The 24,602-nt window shown below is 41.0% G+C and overlaps 1 protein-coding gene across 7 annotated transcripts in view; it reads left to right on the top strand.

Annotated features, from left to right (window-relative positions):
* Positions 1 to 24,602, top strand: part of Dennd2b (DENN domain containing 2B) — a 152,004-nt gene that overhangs the window by 26,301 nt on the left and 101,101 nt on the right. Inside the window, exon 1 of one of the 7 annotated variants that reach the window (XM_040284793.2) lies at positions 7,764 to 7,821. The exons of 3 other annotated variants lie outside the window; for them this stretch is intronic. The gene's annotated coding sequence lies outside the window, so the exon portion shown is untranslated. Of the gene's footprint in view, positions 1 to 7,763; positions 7,822 to 11,656; positions 11,796 to 24,602 lie in introns of those variants that run through there. 3 more of the 7 variants (XM_040284792.2, XM_040284791.2, XM_040284786.2) reach the window with 3 other exon arrangements.

Genomic DNA, 24,602 nt, shown 5'->3' on the forward strand with positions numbered 1-24,602 from the left:
AGCATGGACACAGCCACTTCCTCTCTGAGGCCAACTTCATTAGGTGTGCCACCGGTAAGCCTGCCTCACAGGGTGAGGGGAAACTCTTGGTTCCTGTTGGCATTGGTAGAAGTCCCCCTCAGATCTCTTTGTTCTTTGGTGTATCCCTCTTTTCTTTTTTTTTTTTATTGGTATATATTAGTTATAAATAATGGTGGAATTTATTGAGGCATATTCATACATGCTGATCACATAATTTGGTCAGTTTCACTCCTAATACCTCCTCCCTCCCCCTAATGGTCTCCCTTCTACTTTGATTATGTCCATTTTTACCTTGAAAGTTCCTTTTCATGATCTTTTTTTTTTTTTTTTAAACTCAGAGGTGCTCAACCACTGAGTCACATCCCCAACCCTTTTTCTATTTTATTTTGAGACAGGGTTTCATTAAGTTGTTTGGTTTATGCTGAGGAGTGGGATAATTGGGTCAAATGATGGTTCCATTCCAAGTTTTCTGAGGAATCTCCAACTGCTTTACAGAGTGGTTGCATCAATTTGCAGTCCTACCAGAATGTATGAGTGTGTCTTTTTCTCCAAATTCTTACCAACATTTATTGTTGTTTGTATTCTTGATAATTGCCATTCTGACTGGAATAATATGAAATCTTAGTGTTGTTTTAATTTGCATTTCTCTAATTGCTAGTGATGTTGAAATTTTTTTCATATATTTGAGGACCTTTCATATTTCTTCCTCTATGAAGTGTTTGTTCACTTCCTTTGCCCATTTATTTTATTGGATTATTTGTTTTTTCAGTGATAAGTTTTTTGAGTTATTATATATCCTGGAGATTAATGCTCTACCTGAGGGGCAAGTGGCAAAGATTTTCTGACATTCTGTAGGCTCTCTTTTCATGTTCTTGATTGTTTCCTTTGCTATGACGAAGCTTTTTAGTTTGATAAAATCCCATTGATTGATTCTTGATTTTACTTATTGTGTTTTAGGTCAGACTCCTATTTTTAAATCTCATCCAGCATTTTTTAAAAACCCTGACTTCTTTGTCTAGCTTGTCCTCAGTTTAAGATTGCAATTTTCCTTTTTTGTCGCCCATCTACTAGCCTGTGCAGTGGTCTTCTCTTCCCTGTGTACTGTGCCTGCCCCTCTCCCACAGTCCTCCCCTCTGGTGAAGGTCACAGAGGAAATATTTAGTTAGTCTCTGCCAAACATTCTAACTGTGTTGTTTTGCTTAAAAAAGACATCTAGATAAACTGTTTTGCTTCTTGCTCTTGCTGCTCTAGGGCAGATGTTTCTCTGTAACTGAGGTGTTGTGGTCAGTTGGGAAGAGTGCTAGACTGGAGTTTGAAAAATTGGATTCTAATCCCTGCTGTGTTACTAATTTGTGGTGTGATCTTATGCAAGGCACATTTCTATGTTTAAATTTCCTTTTGTCAGAAGGGACCTTATTTCATTCAGAATGCATTCTGCTGTCATATATACCTAATCAAAATAAATAAATTAATTAATAAAAAAGGGACCTTATTTCGTGATAAAAAAGACAAGACTCCAAACTGGGTGCAAACTTTTATCTCAGCTGCATAGAAGACTGGACAGAAGGATCTCAAGTTTGAGGCCCGCCTGGGCAACTTAGTGAGACCTTGTCTCAAAATAAAAAGGGCTGAGAATGTAGATCAATGCTAGAGCACTTGCATAGTATGCACAAGTCCCTGGGTTCAAATCCCTGGTAAAACACACACACACACACACACACACACACACACACACACACACACACCCTTATGGGTGTGGGATGGAACAGAAAAAAGCAAGCCTGGGGAATAAGGGAAGCATTGTAGGCTGAAGACAAAAACTTACCATGAGTGTGGCTCAGAACCAGAAGAGAACTCAAATGACCCATGAAGATGAATTAATATATGTAGTTACTTTGAAAAATAGAAAATGTTTCTTCTCAGCAAAGGAAACAATCAATAATGTGAAGAAGGAGTCTATAGAATGGGAGAAAATCTGTATCACATGCACCTCAGAGGATTAATCTCCAAGATATATAAAGAACTCAAAAGACTTCAACTAAAAAAACAAATAACGCAGTTAATAAATGGGGTAAGGAACTGAACAGACACTACACAGAAGAAGAAATATGATTGGTCAACAAATATATGAAAGAATGTTTAACATCTTTAGCAATTAGAGAAATGCAAATCAAAACTACTGTAAGATTTCATCTCAGTCAGAATGGCAGTTATCAATAATACAAACAACAATAAATGTTGGTGAAGATGTTGGGGGAAAAGGTACACTCATACATTCTGGTGGGATTGCAAATTGGTGCAACCATTTTGGAAAGAGGTTGGAGATTCCTCAGAGAACTTGGATTGGAGCCACCATTTGACCCAGTTATCCCACTCCTTGGTTTATACCCAAAGGACTTAAAATCAGCATACTACAGTGAAGTAGCCACATCAATGTTTACAGCAGCTCAACTCACAATAGCTGAACTATGGAAATGACCTAGGTGCCCTTCAACAGATGGATTAAAAAATATGGTTTTATATAATGTGTGTGTGTATGTATATATGATGAAATATTACTTAGCCTTAAAGAAGAATGAAATTTTGGCATTTGCCAGTAAATGGTCAGAGCTGGAGAATATCATGCTAAGTGAAATAAGCCTTTCCCAAAAAACAAAAGACCAAATGTTTTCTCTGATATGCAGATACTAATTTGCAATAATAGAATGTGGCTAGGGAAGAATAGAGTTACTTTAGGTTAGATAGAGGGGAATGAAGGGAGGGCTAGGGTCTGGGAGTAGGAAGCATAGTAGAATGAATCAGGCATTATTACTATATGTACATATATGACTGCATGACAAACATAACTATACAACATGTCCATCAGAAAAAATGAGAAATTATACTCTATTTATGTATATGAAAGTGCATAAGTGTATTCTACTGTCATGTATAACTTATTAGAATAAATTTTAAAAAATTTACATAAAGAAAAATATAAAATGTGATAGAATGACGGAAATTCTTTGAAGAGGCTCACTTTAGATAACTGCTTTGCCCACCCCTGGATTTTCTCTGGGTCCAGCGTACTTGCTGTCACTTGGGATGTGGGAGGCTTGTCCTTCGTGGGTTCAATTCTAGAATTCTTCTTCCCACCTCCCACCGCCCACCTCCCACCTCCTTCACAAACCCAGGAATATTTGAAACCAAGCCCAGATCTTCACCTGGCTTTGATTTCCCCATCATGTGGAGATTGGGCCTTGGAAGTTGTAGCTTCCAGATACCTTAAATGTTTGCTAACATGTCCAGCTTCTACATTTCTTTTTTTTTTTTTTTTTTTTTTTTTTTTTTAAAGAGAGAATTTTAACATTTATTTATTTTTTCTAGGTTCTCGGCAAACACAACATCTTTGTTGGTATGTGGTACGACTGAGGATCGAACTCGGGCCGCACGCATGCTAGGCGAGCACGCTACCGCTTGAGCCACATCCCCAGCCCCGCTTCTACATTTCTTGATCATTCCTTCTGTGTGTGGCTTTGTTCCAATTCTTATGCCCTGGAGAAGGTATGATTTGGTTCCAGCAAGGAAAGAGAGACTATTTGGAGGATCCTATCTTCAAGAACTAGGAAATAAAAGTAGATCAAAAAACAAAACAAAAACCCTGAGAGATGCTTTTTAAAAACACCTAGGGGTCTTTGAAATAGAAACAAAATGGTTTAACTTCTGCCTATATAAACCATAACTTTTTTTTCCCCAACATATGCTACTCAGATAGGCAGAGCTACACTTTTTCATTATTCCTGTTCCCTTCTGAAATTAGTCTGGGGTTTAATCAGATCTTACCAAGTGTATACTTTCTTTCCACTTAAAGATTTGCTTTGGCTTCCTCCATTGCAAATGAGTTGGACAAGGAAGTCTCTTAAGTGTTTTTGCTACCCTGTGGTTCTTTTTAGGATAAAAATCAGCAGAAACTTTCCTAAATGGGTACACAGAGATACCTGTCTCTGAGAGGTTAATGTTGAGGATGTGTGCTTACTACTGCTGTGTCAGGCTGCTGAAACTTGCTAGAGAAAATTAGGGAACTTGGTAGAGTAGTTCTGGGGAGAGTTATTTAGTTGACTCTCCTTCCAAGTAGGCCTTCTCTGCTATCTGCTGTTTTACAGTCACTTAAAAAAAAAATCTAAGTCCCAGTGACATTCACCATAGGGCTCATCCTATATTTTTTGGTCCTCACTCTATCCTGACTCTGCATCACCAATGAGGGAGCTTTCTGCTTTATTGAGACTGTTAGGACTACCTGACATAGAATCTTGGAATACTTTGTTTTCTTCATAAAGATTGGCACTGCCATCCGACTAGCCCCAAGAGAACAGACAGTGAGTGTTGCCTGTAGGCTCTGTAGATGTGTTTTTTGTGAATGCCAACAACATCTGGTTGAAATGATGCTTTGATTTTGGGCTTGATTGATAAGAGTGTGAGCCTGTGTCTGGCATTTGGTGCTCATCCCCATCCCATTTGGTCTTAAACCAAGTTGTTTTAAGCTGATGACTCAAGTGATAACTGACTCTAATGCTGAATATGTCCTCCCTTCCACTTCTGTTCTGGGTCCTCATGTACCTGCTGGCCTCTGCATCTCTCACCAGGCATGGGTAATTCAGATGGTTGTTTTTTAGATACTATTCACATTCTCTTTAATTTTTTTTTAATATTTATTTTTTAGTTCTCGGCAGACACAACATCTTTGTTGGTATGTGGTGCTGAGGATCGAACCCGGGCCGCACGCATGCCAGGCGAGTGCGCTACCGCTTGAGCCACATCCCCAGCCCACATCCTCTTTAATTTTTTATCCTTCTTTTTCTTTACTACCTGTTTTGCTTAGTTATATCTAATAAACAATCTTCTTAACTCATTCCTCTTTGATTATGAGATAAAACCTCATAAGAATCAGTGCCCTCAGTGTTGCCCTTAGAATATCTTATCAAATCCCACCAAATATCCATCTTTTAATTAACCTGTCTTCCTTCCAGGGCTGCAATTTGAGGTATATAAGCATTATTTAATTTTATTTCTCTTTTATTTTATTGCTTACATTTGCAGAGATGTTATTTTGTATCTTTATTATATATAAACCACATTTCAGCCATGTTCTTAAGGGACGGGCTTATCTGGGCATTCACATATCATGTCTAATGTTTTTTTTTTTGAAAAAAAGTCTTCATTTTATAAAAGTGATTGATGGATCGAGGAATGTTCCATTACAGCAGTCTGCTTACCTTCTGGCCTATACTGGTGATGTTGCCATGGAAGGGCTAACTCTGTTCCTCTTATATAGAGGAAGAAAAGGCTGCCCCCAGAGCCAGTTCAGGAAAGCTTGGTCTTTTTGTCTGCACCTGCCACTAAGGTAGAGGTTCCAGTGTGTCATGCTTGACTTCCTAGAGCTCTTTTTCTTTTTTTTCTTTTATTCTCAACTATGTGTCATTTCAGTTAGTACTCTAGCTTAAAGATTGACAAGATTTCCTCTGCTCTGAAAACATAAGCTAATTAAGCTAATTATGGAAAGATCAATTCTTTAAACATGTTGTTTAGTGGAGTTAATAGAATTATCCCCTCTTATTTTTGACTAGGAAATATTAGATTCTTATTTTGCTGCAGCAGGTCTTAAGTGGAAATCTTCTGGTCTGGAGCTGTGTATAAATAGTGTGTGTCATATTGTTCCAGAGAAGTATAGCCATAGCTGATTTTATCTTTGTTCTTTCTGTGTTGCCCAGGGATGTTCCTTTTGAGATTATCTTTGGTCTTGTCCTTAAGATACATATGCTGCTAGTTTATGCAAATTAAAGATGACCCAGTGCCCCATATGCAATCTGAAGCATCTCCTTGCGGAATGAACAATTCAGGAAAATGGAATGGCTTTTTGAATGCAATTCCAAATTGTCCTAGGTTCCAGGTGACTGAACATTTACTGTGAGGGTGGGAAAGTTTATTCAGATGTTCATGCCTGGGGGTTAGTGTGTGTCATATTGTTCCAGAGAAGTATAGCCAGCCGATTTTATCTTTGTTCTTTCTGTGATGCCCAGGGATGTTCCTTTTGAGTTTATCTTTGGTCTTGTCTCTGGAAAAAGCAGCGCACATTTTGGGTTGGGTTTGGGAATAGAATCTGAGGCCACAGGGCAGGATGATACTCATGATTCTTATAAGTAGCAAACTTTCACTTTCAATGCATTGGCACTACAGGCCTGTAAAGAACTGAAGAAACCAGCTGCAGACCCCAATTGTGCAATTCGAGGTGAGAATAGGCAAAATCCCAGGGCCTGGGAGACAGACATGTGGCTACCAGAGACATGACATCAGCTGGTTTACTGGTGCAGTGGAGGAAGGGGAGATTTCAGGTGCTTAGCCTCCTTCCTGCATATGAGGGTGTCTGTCACCACTTCCAATCTTATCTGCAGCCAAGGCTTCTGCCTGGGAAAAGCCTTGTCTAACTTTCTGCCTCCTGCTGTTCCCACTGGGACCTGAACTTGGAAGGGGTCTTGCAACCTTGGCTGTGGGAACAAAGCTTTGAGGAATAGACAGACATGTTTGTGTCTGTGCACTCCCCCCCCCCTTTTGTACTGGGAATTGAACCCAGGGCCTTCACATGCTAGGCAAGCACTCTACCATTAAGCTACATCCCCAGCCCTTGTTAAAAATTTTATTTTGAGACAAAGTTTCGGTTCGTTGCTGGGTTGACCTTGAACTTGTGATTCTCCTGCCTCAGCCCCCTTGAATAGCATGTGTGTACATTTTGTGTTGGTGCTAACAAGCTGATTAAGGTTTGCAAACTCAATGTTGGATGAAGTGAGAAAGAGAAAGCGTTGTCTGGGTTTTATGGACTCTGTGGTGGGAGTTACTTTTTTTCTTGGAAAGAAAACAGTCTATGATTTAAATAATTTTTAAATTAAACTTATTTTAATATTATTTTCTTTTAATGCCTTAATGAAGACTCTCTGTATATAAGAGAAAAGCATTTCTAGTGACTTCCTTTCTGTGTTCTGCTCTGTCCCCTCTACCTGTCCTAGAACAGAGCCTCACAAGGCCATACTTTGGGTGACAAATTCTGGAGAAAGTGTGTCTGCAAGGAAGATCTCTGTGTTAGCCTTGCCTGCTTACAGGCTTTTGGGAACTGTGGTGGGGCTTGTTGGGAAGCCACAGCTGACAGAGGGCTGGAAAACACTTTATGACTTTGAAGCATGACAGAGAGACTAGAGCAGGGAGACCTGGAGCCAGCAAAGTCCATCTGTTCTCCAGCTTTGCTTTCCTGTCAGATGTTGGGCTTCCTCTCTGGTTCCACTCTCTTCCCTGATGATATGTTAAAAAATTAAGCTTGTTGCATGGAAAGCAGGTTATACTAGGAGGATCGGTCACCCCAATCCCCAAGTTGCTTAGGCTTCTCCATGACTGATAGCTTAGCATTTCTCTAAGATCCTTGCTTACATTCAGGTGTGGGCACTGCTCACTTGAAGCTGTGGAGTACCACCTCAGGCTTATTCTCCTGGTGACTTCCTACCACAGTATTTTCTTTTTTGGGGTTTTCACAGTTTCCCAGCTGCCAGAGTCCTTGTTCTGAAAGCCCAGTGCCTCCCCTTCTGGGCCCAGGAAACTGTGGGTAAGCACTTGGTTTCCTTCTTAGCCGGGCACTTCTGGGAAGCTGTCTGCATTCCTTTCTGCCCGACTGGCTGCCTCAGGGGCTGTGTAAGGTGCAGTTTCTTCATGCCTCTGTGATGCAGAATGCTAGAGCAGTTCAACGGAGACTGGCTTCTGAAGGTGACCAGGAGTTTGAAGGTGAAACTGCTTTTTTTTATAGTTCTGGAACTAGGAGCTAGCTTTTCATGGGGTGTGGTATGGTATTGTTTCTTTTAAAAACTTTTGCCATTTTTGCAATCTCTGTCTTCTTGCCACTGTAGGAGAAAGGAGGGTGAGGAGAAAAATTGGTGCCCAGTTCCCTGTGATCTTCCTTTGGCATTGGAGATGAGTATAGCAAATGCCTTTTATCAATGAAGAGCTCATGTGCAAGGCTCTGTCTCCTGGCTGCTGTATATCTGGGGTCTCCCTAGCCTGACTTCTTGGAGCTGTGAATAGTTTTCTGTAAGTTCAAACCTTCCTTTGAAGGCAGGTGCCATCTTTACCTGCCTTAAAATCTTTCAGACGGCAGCAGCATCAGCTCCCTTAAAATAAAAAGGGGCCCAAGAGAGCATTAAAACATGAATATGTTGGATAGAATATGAGCCTGAGGTTGGGTGCCCAACCCAAGGGTGTGTGAGGGTGGTTAGAAGTAGAGGTCAGGGCTGAGCCCTTCTATTGAACAGGAAAGAGTAGTAAATCTGGAGAGAGGATGGAGAAGGCTGGGTGTGGAGAGCAGGAAAGCTGGGGATTTTTACAGAGTTGTGTTCCAGAGTGGCTGGAAGCCAGAAATACCCAGGAGGTGGGTTTGGGCATTCTTGGTTGTGCCTGCAATGCTGAATACCTGGGGCACGATGGCCCAAAATGCCCTCCTGGGGAATAGGCCTGGCCCCACACCTGCCCTTCCCATCTATACCTACAGTATACCTGGCTTCTTGCCTATCAGGCAGGTCCTGGTTTAGGGCATTATGGGGTAGAGGCACTGGGTCTGAGTGGACTGGCCAGCCAGAGTCCCACCTCCAAATTTGTTGGCTGCCTCAATGTTGAGAAGTTTCTTTGCACCTGCTAGTCCTTGCTGGCTTGACCTGTGGAGGTGTCTGTTCCCTGGCAGGATATATAGCTCTTCTCACATGTGCCCTGCCTCTTTAGGGCTCAGGAACAGATGGGGCTTAATTTGAAGCAAACTACTTCAAGGGCGTAGATCTTAAAATTACTACTAGTCTTGGCTCTTCTTTCTCTCAGTCTTTCTCTTCCCATCACCATCAGGCATTGTAAGCAGCCATTGCCATCACACAGGCTGATTAGAACATTAAGGATGGAGCTAAAGTGCTGAGATGTAGCTCAGTTGTAGAGCACTTACCTAGCATGCATGAACAAGGCCTTGTGTTTGTTCTCTTGCATTGAAAAAAAAAAAGTGGCACTAAAGTCTGCTCGCTGCTGCAAGCGATCCCAAACTCATCTGCAGAGGTTGATATGAGCCTGCGAAGGGGTCCATTTCCACTCTAACTAGAGTGGGTGAAATCAGTGAGGAAAGGATGAGAAAGTACTTTGGGGTTGGGAGGGTATTGATTCCACCCCTTCCCTCTTCCCTCTTGCACTCCCAGAATTGTCAAAGGCTGGAGAGAAAATGAAGATCTTGCTTTCTCTAGCCATCAGGCAGTCAACAAGCACTTGAAACTGAAATTTTCAGCTTAACCAGCATTGTGATACAAATATGTTTTCTGATCTGAGGAAATTTATACTCTATTGGGAATATAAATTAGACAATTAGAGAATATCAAAGATCTTATGTTGGTTTCTAACCACAATTATAGTTCAGAAATGAGAAAACTATGTATTAAAATCCCAGGAATACTTCCTTGGAATAGGCAGGCTTTTTTTTCTGGTCTCTGTGAGTTTAATCAACTTTATAGGCAAAGGAGGGGTGGAATATGTTCAGCAAGTAAATAGAATTTGGCACTCCAGGTCACTTGTGATACACGGTCTTGAAGTTGTTGGTCTGGCAGAGCAAAGCCAGAAGTTTGAATTCTATAAGTTCTGCCTTGGTGCTTAGGAGATGAGAAGTGATGCAGTGGAAGTGGAATTTTGTGGAAATCTCTCTTGTAGAAGCAGGGTGATTTCAGAGAGGATTAAAACTGGTAGTAGGAGAACCTGCTTAAGGGGATGGGAGGTTGGCAATAGGAATACAGAGGAAGGATGTGAATCCTGGAGAATATTTCAAAGTGGAATAGGAGGACCTAAACACAGGATATTAATTTCTGACCTGTGAGAGTTCCAATAGTGATATGTGTTTGAGAAGTGGTTTACACTTTTCAAAGCTTTCATTCAGTATCTCACAGTTATCTGGACTCTTAGAGCTTATGCAATCTAGCTTCATTCTATAGGTGGAGAGATTGGAGCCAAGAAAGGGTAAGGGACTATTCTTAACTTTAGTAGTAGAGCAAAAACTCCACTGTAGACCTTCCCTCTACTAGGGAAGTTTTAAGACACGAATAGCCTGGAGGAAAGAGTGTGGGGTCAGAAGAAAATCCATCCAATTGACACTGACTCCTTGTCTCTCCAAGCCAAACAAAACTTACTCAGAAGTGTTCAGAGCCCATCAGTGATTCTGCTCCTAAGAACTCTTTTGAGAACCCAGATCAGGAAGATGGAATCCTTGGGTTCTTTTTGTTCGGAGATTTTTTTTTTTTCCTAATATGTATTTTTTTTAGTTGTAAGTGGACACAATACCTTGTTTTGTTTTTTTTTTTTAATTTTGTTTTTGAGGGAGGGAGGGAGGTAGGGAGGGAGGGAGGGAGAGAGAGAGAGAGAGAGAGAGAGAGAGAGAGAGAGAGAAGAGAATTTTTTAATATTTAGTTTTTAGTTTTCCTGTGGATACAACATCTTTATTTGTATGTGGTGCTGAGGATTGAACCCAGCACCGCACGCATGCCAGGCGAGCGCACTATCACTTGAGCCACATCCCCAGCCCTACCTTTGTTTTTAAAAATTATTTATTTATTTTAATTTATTATATATGATGGCAGAATATATTTCATTTCATATTACACATATAGAGCACAGTTTTTCAAATCACTGTACACAAAGTATTTTCACACCATTTGTGACAATACCTTTATTTTATTTTTATGTGGTGCTGAAGATTGAACCCAGTGCCTTACAGGTGCCAGGCGAGCACTCTACCACTGAGCCACAGCCCACAATTCTCGTTCTGAGATCTTAAGTGCACAAAATTTATGTATACGAAAAATATTGAGTTGAGTTTCCTGAGAAACAGTGGCTGGACCCATTGGTGCCATTCTAAGGAAATTTCAAGAGTAATTTGATTCCATATGGTTTTCACTATGTGCTGACCATAGAAACTAATTGCAGAGGTTGACACAGCTTACTGCTGTAGGTATGGCCAGTGATAATCAGCAGCCAAGGATCCAATATCTGCAGTTAAGGCTTGGCTTTTCTATCTGCTTCCTCTTCCCACCTCCCCTTAAAATATAAATGTGCATTCTCTCTTTCTCTTTCTCCTTCCCTCCCTCCCTCAGTCCCTCCCCCCACTTCACTTCCTCCCTCCCTCTTCTCCCTTCCCCTGTCTCCTTCCTTCATTTTTTTCTCCCACAATGTTTTTCCATCCTGATGTCCTCCACTCTTGTCTGTCTAAATAACTTCCTGTGATGCAGCAACTTCCCCTCTTGGTTAAATGCAGACACGACTATTGCAGAGTACTTTGGTATATTGTTTTGTCTGTGACTGGCACACAGTGGTCCAAGCAGAATCTCGGAGTTGTTTTGGAATCTTCCTCACCTCTATAGCCAGTTACCCTCCAAGTTCTTGTTGTCTATTAAAAGACCTCTTGAGCCTCCACCTTTATTTCTGTGCCATGGTGCCATACAGCAAGAGAGGAAGAAGGGTTGTGGGTGAAGAAGGAAAAATAGATACCTTCGGTGTTCTTGAAAGCATTTTGAGGAGGGTGCCTCTCTGTGTTCTGACCCTCAGCTACCTCACAGAGGCAGCCGCACTGGATCCCTTGAAGACAAACCAGAGAAGTGCCATGTCCTGGGGAATACGTCTGTGCTTTGCCTGGGATCTGGGCTCCTAGATGTCTAATGTACAGCTATAACTGCTGAATTGTGTTGTTGAAGGTATGTGGCTGTTTCTGTATACTTCTAGGTGAGGAGGTAAAAGCCATTGGGCTCAAGTGAGGTTCTGTGTGCTTCTCCTAGTTGTCAGTGTCTGGCCTTTTCCTTGCTTTAGTTTCTGGCCCAGCTATGATGGTAGGAGCAGTTCCCTTCTTAAAGCTTCTCAAGGGGATACATTCATAGTGCCCTTAGTTTAGTCTGAATGACCTTGTCCTTGATATCTATCCCAAGTACATAGCCATTGGGGACCCGTTTCTCACTTTCCCTCCTTCTCTCCTCCAGATAACATTGCTGTAACCCATCAAGTCTCCCCTTCTTCACTCTTAGTCTGGTGCATTTGAGACTTAAAGGGGGAAATGGATTACATGGGTGGTAGAGGAAATTTGTTGGCTTTTGAGTTGTTATCTTAAAGATCTATTCTCTCCTGCCTCTCAGAGCAGCAGGTGAGGTCAGGAGTAGTTGAGCTATCTCTCTTCTCAGCCATCCTGGGTAAAACAGAAATAGGTTTGAAAAATAGGTGGTTCACTATTTGGAAACATGATGAGATAGTCTTGTTTATTAAAATGACAACAAAACAGAACCCCCTTTGAACCTCCAAATCCCAACCACAAGTCTCCATCTTTGCTTCTGACAGTACTTACATTTCTCCCTTGGTCTCTGACCCTCTGTATTGCCAGTGGCTGTACTTCTGCTGTGTTTGGAGAACCCCAGAAATCTGAAAGGGAACAGATGATTTCATTCAAGCAGTAGTAACCTGGTAATTGATTCTTGTTAGTATACAGAGTTAAGCCTTACTTTGCTGAATTTTCCCTGAGAATGTTTGCCCTTCTCAGCTCCTGTGGCCTGTTCCTTAGAAGAGGTGTGTCATGCATTACTGATGGGGGGATGTTATCTTCATTGTTGATGAGTGGCTAGTCTTTCAACACTTTGGGTTGATTTCCTCCTCTGCTCTGGTTGAGGCAAGCCAGTGTCACTCTGTCTGCCTGTGGAGTCCCACAGCCTTGGGTGAGGGAAGTCTTTTGCCACTTTGCTGTGCTGGGGACAATAGTCCTTGACCCTGTGTTCTTTTCTAGGAACCCCATATGTTGAGGGAATAAAGGATTTTCTGAATTATTTCTTTTCTTCAAAACACTAAGTGGTTCTGAACTATGTTCTTTGATATCCCTGGGAGTAATGAATGCTCAGGAATCCTCCCAAATTTGCTATTCTCAGACTTCCAAACAAGCTTCCTTCTGTTTCTATCCTTCAGGATCTTAAATTACCCTCTCTTCTTCCTCTACACTCCTCTGGCTTTCCTCTCATCATCTTACCCATTTTCCCTTCCTTGCATCTTGGAGTCTCAGGTTTTTCCTCTATTGTTTAAGTTTCTCTGTGTTGATCTCTTAAGTGAACAAGCATTTATAAGCACCTCTTTTTACACAAAAGGCAAACTAGATCTATACCCAGTTCCTGCATTGTTAAAAAAGGAGCTAATCATTGCATAGATTAGAAACTTTTATGCTTCTAATCTTGGGGGAAAGTGGGATTTTTTTTTTTTAATGGCATCTTCCATAGGATTTTAAAATTCATTTAGTGTAACACTCAGGATGGGGAAATAACTCAGCAGTAGAATGCTTGCCTATCATGTGAGAGGCCTTGGGTTCGATTCTAGCACCACAAAAAAAGAAAGAAAAATTACATATATAATATTTATCTGTAAACCTGAGCCATCTTTCATGTCAAAGATAGAGCTGGCTTTTGAGGGACTACTGCTTTTTTCTCTTCCTAAATCAGTAGAAGAGCATCGGAGTTTCCTGTTATAGGCTGGTTTGTTCATATCCTAGCAGTGCCTGAAGAAGCTGGAGGGCTGCATTCCTACCATCTAATGTTTCAGACACAGCATTCAAATTCACATCCCTGCTCCTAAATGGATGTTGGGTGACAGCTTAGTATAGAAGGCTATCTAAAGATCCCTACAAACTCATTCAACTTTGACAGTTAAAAATAAAACTTGGTAATTCTGATCATAGTAAACTGTAGTTGGGGGAAATGGTGGGTACAAATTGTTTGGATTCCTGAGCTGCTTAGTGTTTGTGCTAAAACTTTAAAGGTCAGAGTCCCAGTTGGGAGGTTTTGATGTTAGCAGGAGGGATAGAGCTCAGCTGTCCCTTTTTTTTGTGAGCATTTTTTTTTTTTTCACATTGGAGATTGAACTCATGGCCTCACATATGCTAGGCAAATTGCTGTACCACTGAGCTACATCCCCAAGACTCTTTTTCCCATTTTTATTTTTTGAGATAGGATCTCACTTGGCTGGCCTTGAACCTGCAATTTACCTGCTGGGATTAACAGGTATGTGCCGTTGTGCCTGGCCTCTGTGGGTGTCCTTCATATTGCTTAGTCGCAAGTTTCCCCAGAGATGACTACGTAGGGACAAAAGTTGTGGTTTTTTATCTTTCTGTTCTGTAGGAAGACTTAACGGCCTTAAGAACTAGACATGCTATGTTATTGCTCAGTTTAAGGGACTCCACGCTCTTGGATTTCCACTTTTTTTCTTTTAGTCTACTTGCCTGAAATGTTATTCAAGACTCCATTTACCCCTGGATCTGTAAGTTTAGTGTGAGTCTCCTAGAAACATTTTGTTCTACCTAGAACAAGGACCTCATTTTATCTGGGCTCTGTATTTCAGCCATTTAAATTCAATATCACATTGACTCCCTAGTTGACTCATATTGAACATTTCCTCAGGTCTTTTTCACTTATACCATCTTTGTTCTGTTGTCATACAGTTTTTCCTCTAATCTTAAGCAAATAATTATTATTTGCCCATTAAAAAATTCACCTTGAGGGCCTGGGGATGTGGCTTAAGCAGTAGCGTGCTCACCTGTCATGTGTGAGGCGCTGGGTTTGATCCTCAGCACCACATAAAAATGAAATAAAGATGTTGTGTCCACCGAAAACTAAAAAATAAATATTAAAAAATTTCTCTTTGTCTCTCTCTTAAAAAAAAAAATTCACCTTGGGGGTCAGGGATGTGGCTCTGTGGTAGAGTGCTTGCCTAGCATGAATGTGGCTCTGGGTTTGATCCCTGGCACCACCAAAATAAAATAAAAGAAAAATTATATCATGTGGGCTAGGATTGCAACTCACTGGTAGAACAGTGCTTAGCATGCTGAGAACCCTGGGTTTGATCTGTAGCACCACAGTAAATACATAAATGATTTCTAAATTAATTAATTTGTTATAATTTGTTACACATGACAGCAGAATGCATTTCAGTTCATAGTACACAAATGGAGCACAACTTTTTATTTCTCTGGTTGTATACAAAGTAGAGTCACAGCATTCATGTCTTCATACATATACCTGGGGTAATGATGTCCATCTTATTCCACCATCTTTCCTACCTCCACGTCCCCTCCCTTTTCCTCCCTCCCCTTTGCTGTACCCAAAGTTCCTTCATTCCTCCCATGCTCCCCCCACCCTCATTATGGATCAGCATCCACTTATCAGAGAAAACATCTGGCATTTGTTTTTTGGGGATTGGCTTACTTTACTTAGCATGATATTCTCCAATTCCATCCAGTTACCTGCAAATGCTGTGATTTTATTTTCTTTTAAGGCTGAGTATTCTAATGTGTATATATATCACAGTTTCTTTATCCATTCATCTATTGAAGGATCTCTAGGTTGGTTCCACAATTTAGTATTGTGAATTGTGCTGCTATAAACATTGATGTGGCTTCGTCACTATAGTATGCTGTTTTTAAGTCCTTTGGGTATAAACTGAGGAGTGGGATAGCTGGGTCAAGGTGGTTCCATTCCAAGTTTTCTAAGGAATCTCCATATTACTTTCCAGATTGGCTCTCCAATTTGCAGTCCCACTGGCAGTGTAAGAGTGTGCCTTTTTTCCCACATCCTCGCTAACACGTGCTGTTGCTTATACTCCTAATAACTGCCATTCTGACTTGAGTGAGATGATATCTTAGAGAAGTTTTGATTTGCATTTCTCTAATTGCTAGAGATGTTGAACATTTTTCATATATTTGTTGATGGATTGTATATCTTCTTCGAGAAATGCTTATTCAATTCCTTAGCCCATTTATTGATTGGGTTATTTGTTTTCTTAGTATTAAGTTTTTTTTTTTGATTTCTTTATACTTCCTGGAGATTAGTGTTCTATCTGAAGTGCGTGTAGTAAAAATTTGCTCCCATTCTGTAGGCTCTCTATTCACCTCACTGATTGTTTCTTTTGCTGAGAAGAAGCTTTTCAGTTTGGAACTATCCTATTTATTGATTCTTGATTTTATTTCTTGTGCTTTAGGAGTCTTGTTAAGGAATTAGGGGCCTAATCTGACATGATGAAGATTTGGGCCTACTTTTTCTTCTATTAGACACAGGGTCTCTAGTCTAATTCCTAGGTCCTTGATCCACTTTGAGTTGAATTTTGTACATTGTGAGAGATAGGGGTTTAATTTCATTTTGTTACATATGGATTTCCAGTTTTCCCAGCACCAAAAACATATATTGTAGAAAAGAGGCTATCTTTTTTTGGCACCTTTGTTAGTATAAAATAACTGTGTGCCATTTTTGTTACTATTGCTCTGTAGTAAAGTTTAAGGTCTGGTATTGGAATGCTTTTCAGTGCAGTTGCTAAGGATTGCTTTGGCTATTCTGTGTCTCTTATTTTTCCGGATGAATTTCATGATTGCTTTTTCTATTTCTATGAGGAATGTCATTTGGATTTTGATTGGAATTACATTAAATCTGTATAGTGCTTTTGGGGAGTATGGTCATTTTGACAATATTAATTCTGCCTATCTAAGAACAAGGGAGATCTTTCCATCTTCTAAGGTCTTCTTTAATTTCTTTCTTTAGTGTTCTGTAGTTTTTATTATAGAGGTCTTTCACCTCTTTCGTTGATTCCCAAGTATTTTTTTTTTTTTTTTGAGGCTGTTGTAAATGAGATAGTTTTCTTAGTTTCTCTTTCAAAGGATTCATCTTGTTGTATTTAATTTATGTTTCCAGTTTGTGGAAGCCTTTTGCTTGATTATCCCTACTATATTAATTGTCCATCCTAATTAATTTGTCATATGCAGATTTGATAAAGCATGTCTTATCTAAATTATCAATGAAAAGTACTATCATAATAAGATCTACTGCCACCAAAAGAAAAAAAAAGTATGTATTATATAATTTCCAGTGATCAGTGCTTCTCCAAGTCCTTTTCACTTTTTGTAGACACTATTCTGCAACTGAATGACAATTTTAAATCTTCTCCCAAACCCCAATTGGAATGTTTTCCTCAGTTTGAGACCAAGGAGGCAGGTCTCTGGAAAGAGGATCCACTTTTTAAACTAGAACTTGGAGTTAAGACAAGTTTCTTGCTCTGTAGAATACTTCAGGCTGTCAGGAAGGCCTTGGTGTATTAAGTCACGAGGCAGCAAGGTGCAGTTGACACTGGAGTGGCAAACTGCTGGTTTCAGGAGCACTGAGGTGGGGATAAGAATCCAGTGCAGCCAGGAAATTCAGGGAAATTGCACAGAGGAGATGACACTTTACAACATTGCCCAGGTCTTATGCCTAATGGTACTTCTTTCTGGGCTCAAGGCATTTCTTGATTAGATCATGGGAAAGCAGTCTGAGTCCTCTTTTCCTCCTACCTCTTCCCTTGCCTTCACTTTATATCCTGCTTCTCCCTGAAGCTCAGTCACAACAGGTTAGGATTTTGGTTGAGCTCACAGTTCTAGACTAGGTCAGCTTGTAAAGCCCATTTTAAAAGAACAAAATGGTGCTGTCAGTGGGGGGTCTGGGATATTGCCTTTGTGGTCTAGTCTTGTTGGGCTTCAAAGACTGTTTATGTGTACAGTGTTAGAATGCTGGAATTGGCTGGGCATATGGTACATGCTTGTAAACCTTGCAACTTGGAAGGTTGAGTCAGGATGATCGCAAGTTTGAGGCTAGCCTCAGCAACTCAGTGAGGCTGAGACCAACTTAGTGAGATCCTGTATCAAAATAAAAAGGTTAAGGGTGTAGTGTAGTGGTAGGGTGTCCCTGGGTTCAATCCCCCAAATTGCTGTGACTTATTAAGGGACATTGGTAAGGAGCTTACGAACATCATCTGTAAGCCTTGTGATAGATAATCCAAGAGACTGGATCAAGCCTCGGAGCACCTGTGTCCTGGGGATCTGAACCATGAGCTTCATATTGAGGGTTGTGAACTTAGTAGAGTTGAACTGGGGCTGGCAGACTGGCAGACTGGCAGACTTGAGGAGAGTAGGCTCAGCCTTCCTAATTGCTTCACCATTGGCCATGGGGCAATCTAGGTTGAATTCTATACTTCTGTAGTTCTGGGCCTGAGCGTGGGGTGAAGTGGGGATAGGTGCCTGGCAGGAGGTTTAGGGCATGACTAAGGACCTGCGAAAATTTCCTATTATAAAATGCCAGGCATAATGGATATTTTTCTGTTTTCCTAGGAAGGCTATACAGCAAGTTCTATGTAGCATTGGTCAGCACACTGGTGTTCTACCAGATACAACTCCTTCTGGGCAAAGGAGACTGGAATTGCTACTTGGAGGGAGTCATTTATTTTGTTGATCTCAACGCTCTAGTAGAGATTGCTTGATTTGCAGTAGACAGATTGTCTTTTAAGAGAACTTATAGATACTGCCAATTCTCCTGCTCTGTACAGGTGACTTTGAGACTGATAACTGGAGAGAATCCCATAGAGCCTCAGTCCTCTTCCACACACATCCCAGGCCATTTCCTTGTTTCCCCATTCTGTGTTTGGTGCCTTTAATTTCTTTGCAGTCTTATGTAGGCAGGCAGCCTGACTCTCCTACCTTTTCCTTCAGGAAAGATTGCCTTTTATTGGTGATGGTCTTCTCTCTTATCCCAGGCAGATGACTCCAGAGCCCCACACCAGGGTCTTTGCTAAAAGGGTTAGATATAGACTCTATACTCCCTGAAAGTGAGAAGTCTTTCTGCTGCTTGAACTTATTCAGAAGGCAGTAGGACTGGTGACTGCAATAGAACATTGAAGCTAGAAGAACCCTTGAAAGAGAGTACAATCATCTGATTTGTGAAGGGAAAAGCAGAGGCCCTCAGGGAGATAGGAAATTGTTCAGAATCTCACTACATCAGAAGGCTGTAAGCTAGAACTGGGCTCTAGTCTGCTGACTAGATTTAAAATCTTGTTCTCCTTAGCACATTGCCACTCACAGGTAGAAAAATGGAAAATGTGAAGTCCTTAAGGGCTTTTCTGTAAGTGGTTACCAGAGTCTAAGGTAGAATTGGATTGGTGGTGGTGGTGGGGACACATGTCTGGTTCCCTGTGAAATTGGGTAGAACAATCTGGTCCTCAATGGAGATGCTGCTGGACCCCAATCTGGTAGGCCTTGGGTTCTGGGATCTCCAGAGCATCTGAAATTAGATAATTTAAGTTGGGTGTGTTGGCACATATCTGTAATCCCAGTGACTTCAGAGGCTGAGGCAAGAGGATCATAAGTTCAAGGCAACTTAGTGAGACCCTGTCTAAAAATAAAAAATAAAAAGAACTGGGGATGTGGCTCGGTGGTAAAACATCCGTGGGTTCAATTTCTCATAACAAACAAAACCAAAAGTTAGACCATTCAGATCTTTTAGGCTCCAACTAGCAATATTAAAACCACAGTTCTTTTTATCCTAAAGTAAGGAGTGACTTTAAAAGATTTACTCTGTTCCTGTGTTTTTAGGTTCAAAATTTTAGTTGTTTTTAAAGAGACAAGAAAATACTATAAATTCAAGTGATCTAACCTGGACTCTGATTATCATATAGAATAGATGTATTTTGTGTATGATAACATATATGTGTATATGTACATATTCTCTTTTTACAATGTAAGCCCATCCACTAAAATTCCCTTGTCCTATGGAGAGAACAGCTGTTTCTGTCTGGGAAGTCTTTTCAACGATTCATTCATTTCATGCGTGTTGACTGCCATAGTAAGTGAAATACTAACATCCACACACACATCTGGAGAGGCTCTGGTGTGTGTGGGACAGGTGTGCAAGTAGCAGTGATAAAGTGCTACACACACTATAATAGAGGCATCTGGGCTAGCAGAAGAGGCAAACAGATTCCTCCACGAGACCAAGAAATAGTTTACAGAGAAGGTGCTAACTGTGTTTCTCCTGGAAGTGAGTTCAATTTTGTTAGTGGGGGGAGGAGAGGCACCAGCTGAAGGTAACAGTATGAACAGTGGAGGGAGGGAGATACAGGCAGTTTTTGGAGCACCAGGCAATGTGCTGTGGTGTGCCATGGTTGTACCTATAATGGGGGATGGCAGCAGTTGAGGTGTGGGTAGGAAATGAAACCAAACAGGATTTTAGATTTTGGAGGTGATGTATGTAGTTCAAGAGAGGCTGTACTTAATCACACTATAGTTGCTGATGTTTAGACCTTTGTTACTTTCCCCCCATACAGTAATTTTCAGCATTTTGTTTTTTTAGTAATGGACCCCCCCTTTTTTTTAAAAGGGAGAGAGAGAGAGAGAGAGGGGGAGAGAGAGAGAAAAAGAGAGAGAGAGAGAGAGAGAGAGAGAGAGAGAGAGAGAGAGAGAGAGAGGAGAGAATTTTAATATTTATTTATTTTTTTTAGTTTTTGGTGGATACAACATCTTTGTATGTGGTGCTGAGGATCGAACCCGGTCCGCATGCATGCCAGGCGAGCGCGCTACCGCTTGAGCCACATCCCCAGCCCAGTAATGGAACCCTTTTTTTCAAACTCATTTTATATCCATCTCTAATTATAAAACATGAGTTATTTTTAGTAAAAATGTGATTTTTGCCAGCCTAGAACAATTTTTTTCTATGTACAGTAGAGGTAAGTGTCAGTGTTTTGTCTCCAAGTGGAACTGACCCCAGAGAACCCTGCTATCGTGGGAGCTGGGTCATTCCTGCAGCCCGCTTGGTTTGGCAATAACACAGTGGTGGTAGAAGGACTGTGAGTGGGCACTCTAGTAGTGGGAGAGGCTGTAAAACTCTGGATTGTGTCCCCAGGAGAGTGACCTTACAGGGAAAGTTCTGGGAAACAAACCACAGGGAGACTTTACAGGAATTTCTGGTTGAGCCCACAGGCAAGGCACATGAGGAAAAGAGATGTAATTATAGTTTGTAAGTCTATGAAAAGCTACAATGAGTGTCATAAAATAGCTGTTCTGAGTTTCTCCTTCTGGTAGAACAGGAAGAAATGATATTTTTGCATTCATTCAGCAGAATTTATTGAGTGTTTACTGTGAGCTGGACCCTATACTAATGGTAGAGACTGTGGTGATTAGCAAAATAATCCAGGTTCCTGCACCCAAGGAACTCATGGGGGAAGACTGACATTAAGCAAATAATTACACAAATGCGTGATTACAAATCCTGGTGAATCTCTAGCAGTCAGAGAAATGCAAATCAAAACCACCCTAAGATACCATCTCACTCCAGTAAGATTGGCAGCCATTATGAAGTCAAACAACAACAAGTGCTGGCGAGGATGTGGGGAAAAGGGTACTCTTGTACATTGCTGGTGGGACTTCCAATTGGTGTGGCCAATATGGAAAGCAGTATGGAGATTCCTGGGAAAGCTGGGAATGGAACCATCATTTGACCCAGCTATTGCCCTTCTCGGACTATTCCCTGAAGACCTTAAAAGAGCATACTACAGGGATACTGCCACATCGATATTCATAGCAGCACAATTCACAATAGCTAGACTGTGGAACCAACCCCCATGCCCCTCAATAGATGAATGGATAAAAAAAAGTGTGGCATTTATACACAATGGAGTACTACGCAGCACTAAAAAATGACAAAATCATGGAATTTGCAGGGAAATGGATGGCATTAGAGCAGATTATGCTAAGTGAAGCTAGCCAATCCCTAAAAAACAAATGCCAAATGTCTTCTTTGATATAATGAGAGCTACCAAAAACAGAGCAGGGAGGAAGAGCAGGAGGAAAAGATTAACATTAAATAGAGTCATGAGGTAGGAGGGAAAGAGAGAGAAAAGGGAAATTGCATGGAAATGAAGGGAGACCCTCATTGTTATACAAAATTACATATAAGAGGTTGTGAGGGGAATGGGAAAAAATAAGGAGAGAAATGAATTACAGTAGATGGGGTAGAGAGAGAAGATGGGAGGGGATGGGAGGGGGGATAGTAGAGGATAGGAAAGGTAGCAGAATACAACAGTTACTATTATGGCATTATGTAAAAATGTGGATGTGTAACCGATGTGATTCTGCAATCTTTGTAATGTTTTGAATAACCAATAAAATAAAATAAAAAAAAAATCTGAAATTAGGTCACAGAGCAAAAAAAAAAAAGAAGCCACCCAGAGAAATGGGAAGATTTGCTTGTTAACAAAGAAATTATAGCTGCCGAGTGCAAATGCCATTCAGAGCCCAGGGAACAGGCCGCTTGCCATTTGCTCTGAGTTCTCCATAATCTGTCTCAGTTTTGGTTTTATGAGTTTCTGTTTTTGGGGGATTCTAAAATAAACCGGTTTGGGATGCTTAAAAAAATCATGGTGAGTACTTTGAAGGATAAATACAAGGAACCTCATTTAGACTGGAGGATCATGGAAGTCAAGATGAGAGAGTCAAGTTGAGACAAAGAGAGTAAGAGTTATTCAGGCAAAAATTGTGGGACTGTTGAGTGTCTCAGGCAATGCAAAACCTGGAAAAAAAAATCTGTTTCCTTTAGAGAACTAAAAGACATTCTGTGTGGCTAGTGCATTGAGGGGGAAGGGCAGGAAGTTATCTGAGAGGTGGCAAAAGGAGAATCATGCTAGGCCTTGTAGGTCTTGGTAAGAACTTAGATTTATCCTTAGTGGGAAACCACTGAAGGGTGTTAAGCAGGAAGTAACATGATTTGTGTAAAAAGGTGATTCAGATAACTCTGTGGAGAAAGGATTTGTGAGAATGTGATATTGTGAAATATATATTTGATCTTCCTCCTGTTTCCTGGCATATACCTCCTAAAATCCTTGGACTCTAAAGTGGTAACTGTCTTTTTTTTGTATGCTATTGAGTTGACTGATAGCTGGGGGTTTCTGGATAGCCTCAGGATGGGTGCTGGTTGTCAGAGGAACCGACCATGTGATTAGAGGGCTGGTACTTTTTAGTCTCCCTCTCCAACCTCTGGGGAGGGAGAGGGGGTGAGGTTAATAAATTGGTCACCAGAAGTCAATGATATAATTAATTGTGCCTGTGTAATGAAGCTACCCAAAAGGACTAGATTGGAGAGCTTTGAAAGAGCCACACACCGGGAAGTTTCCGAAGGTTGGCAGCCTACAGAGTGTGGAAGCTCTGTGTCTCCCCATACATTGCCCTATTGATCTCTTCATCTGGTGTTCATATGTATCCTTTTAAATATCTTTTATAAGAAACCAGTAAACATATGTTTCCTGGATTTCTGTGAGCCACTTTAGCAAATTAATTAAATCCAAGGAGGGGATTGTCAAAACTTCAGATTTATAGGTGGTTGGTCAGAAGTACAAATAAAACAAGCTGGGTCTTTCATTTGGGTATATGAAATGGGGGAGGCAGTCTTGGAGACTGAGCCCTCAACCTGTGGGTTCCGATGCTGTCGGTTGATAGTGCCAGAATTGAACTAGAGGACATCTAGTGGGTATCCACTGCAAAACTGATAACTTGCTTGATGTATGGGGAGAAAACTCCTACATAGCTGTCATAAACTCTTTTGTGTTAATTGTGGAGTGAGAGTATGGGAGAAACTGAGTTTATTTTTTTCTATATTCTCAGAGAGGGTAGGAGTGGAAGCTGGGACCATTAGAAGGTTTTTTGTAGTAATAAGGAGAGAGACAGGTAGCAATATTCGTGGAGAAAAATGGACAGATAATAGATATATTTTGGAAGTAGAATTATTTGGAACTGGTAGAAAGGTTGGGTGTGGGGAGAAAGAGTTAGGGAGATTGGAGGACGTCTCCCATTTTCTGGCTCCAGTGTGTATACGGATCTCTTAACAAATGTCACTTTCCAGGACAAGGCCCTTAGGAACCTCTATAAATCCAGCATGCCACTAGGGGGGAGTATGGCCTGCGTTGTGTCTGGTTTTGAGGACTTTTTGAGTTTGGATTACTTTTATCATTTTTAGTACTCAGGATTTACTCCTGACCCCTACTTAATGCCTGACACATGGTAGGAGCTCAATAAATGATAGTTAGTCTAACTTTATAATGTGAATTTTAATCTTATTGTAGAAATGGGTAGGATCACCTTTTGGTTTTCAGTACGGAGACTGGGCTAGTGCAATGTGTGTTTTCTGGATCAGAAGAAGAGCAGAGGGATGCTTGTTGGGCATGGGAAGAGGGAACAATTTGAAGATTTAATGATGTTACACTTGTCCTTACATTTTGTCTTCCTTTGTAGATTTGGGACCTAAGGGCCCATGAGGGGTTTCTGAGCTGGACTTGGGTATTGGTTATTTTATTTTTTATTTTTGCAGTCCTGGGGATTGAACCCAAGGGTTTCTACCTCTGAGCTGTAGCCTCAGCCCTTTTTTTTTTTAAATTATTTTTTAGTTATAGGTGGACACACAATTTTTATTTCATTTTTTTATGTGGTGCTGAGGATCAAACTCAGTGCCTCATGTGAGCTAGGTGAGCATGCCAGCACTGAGCCACAACCCCAGCCCAGCCTCAGCTCTTTTTATTTTTCACTTTGAGACATGGTCTCGCCAAGTGCTGAGGCTGATCTTGAACCTGTAGTCCTCCTGTCCCAGTCTGCTGAGTTGTTACTGGGATCATAGGCATGAGCCAGTGTACCAGGCTAAGATGGTATT

This window comes from Ictidomys tridecemlineatus, chromosome 4 (assembly GCF_052094955.1).
Source record: "Ictidomys tridecemlineatus isolate mIctTri1 chromosome 4, mIctTri1.hap1, whole genome shotgun sequence".
Taxonomy (NCBI): Eukaryota; Metazoa; Chordata; class Mammalia; order Rodentia; family Sciuridae; genus Ictidomys; species Ictidomys tridecemlineatus.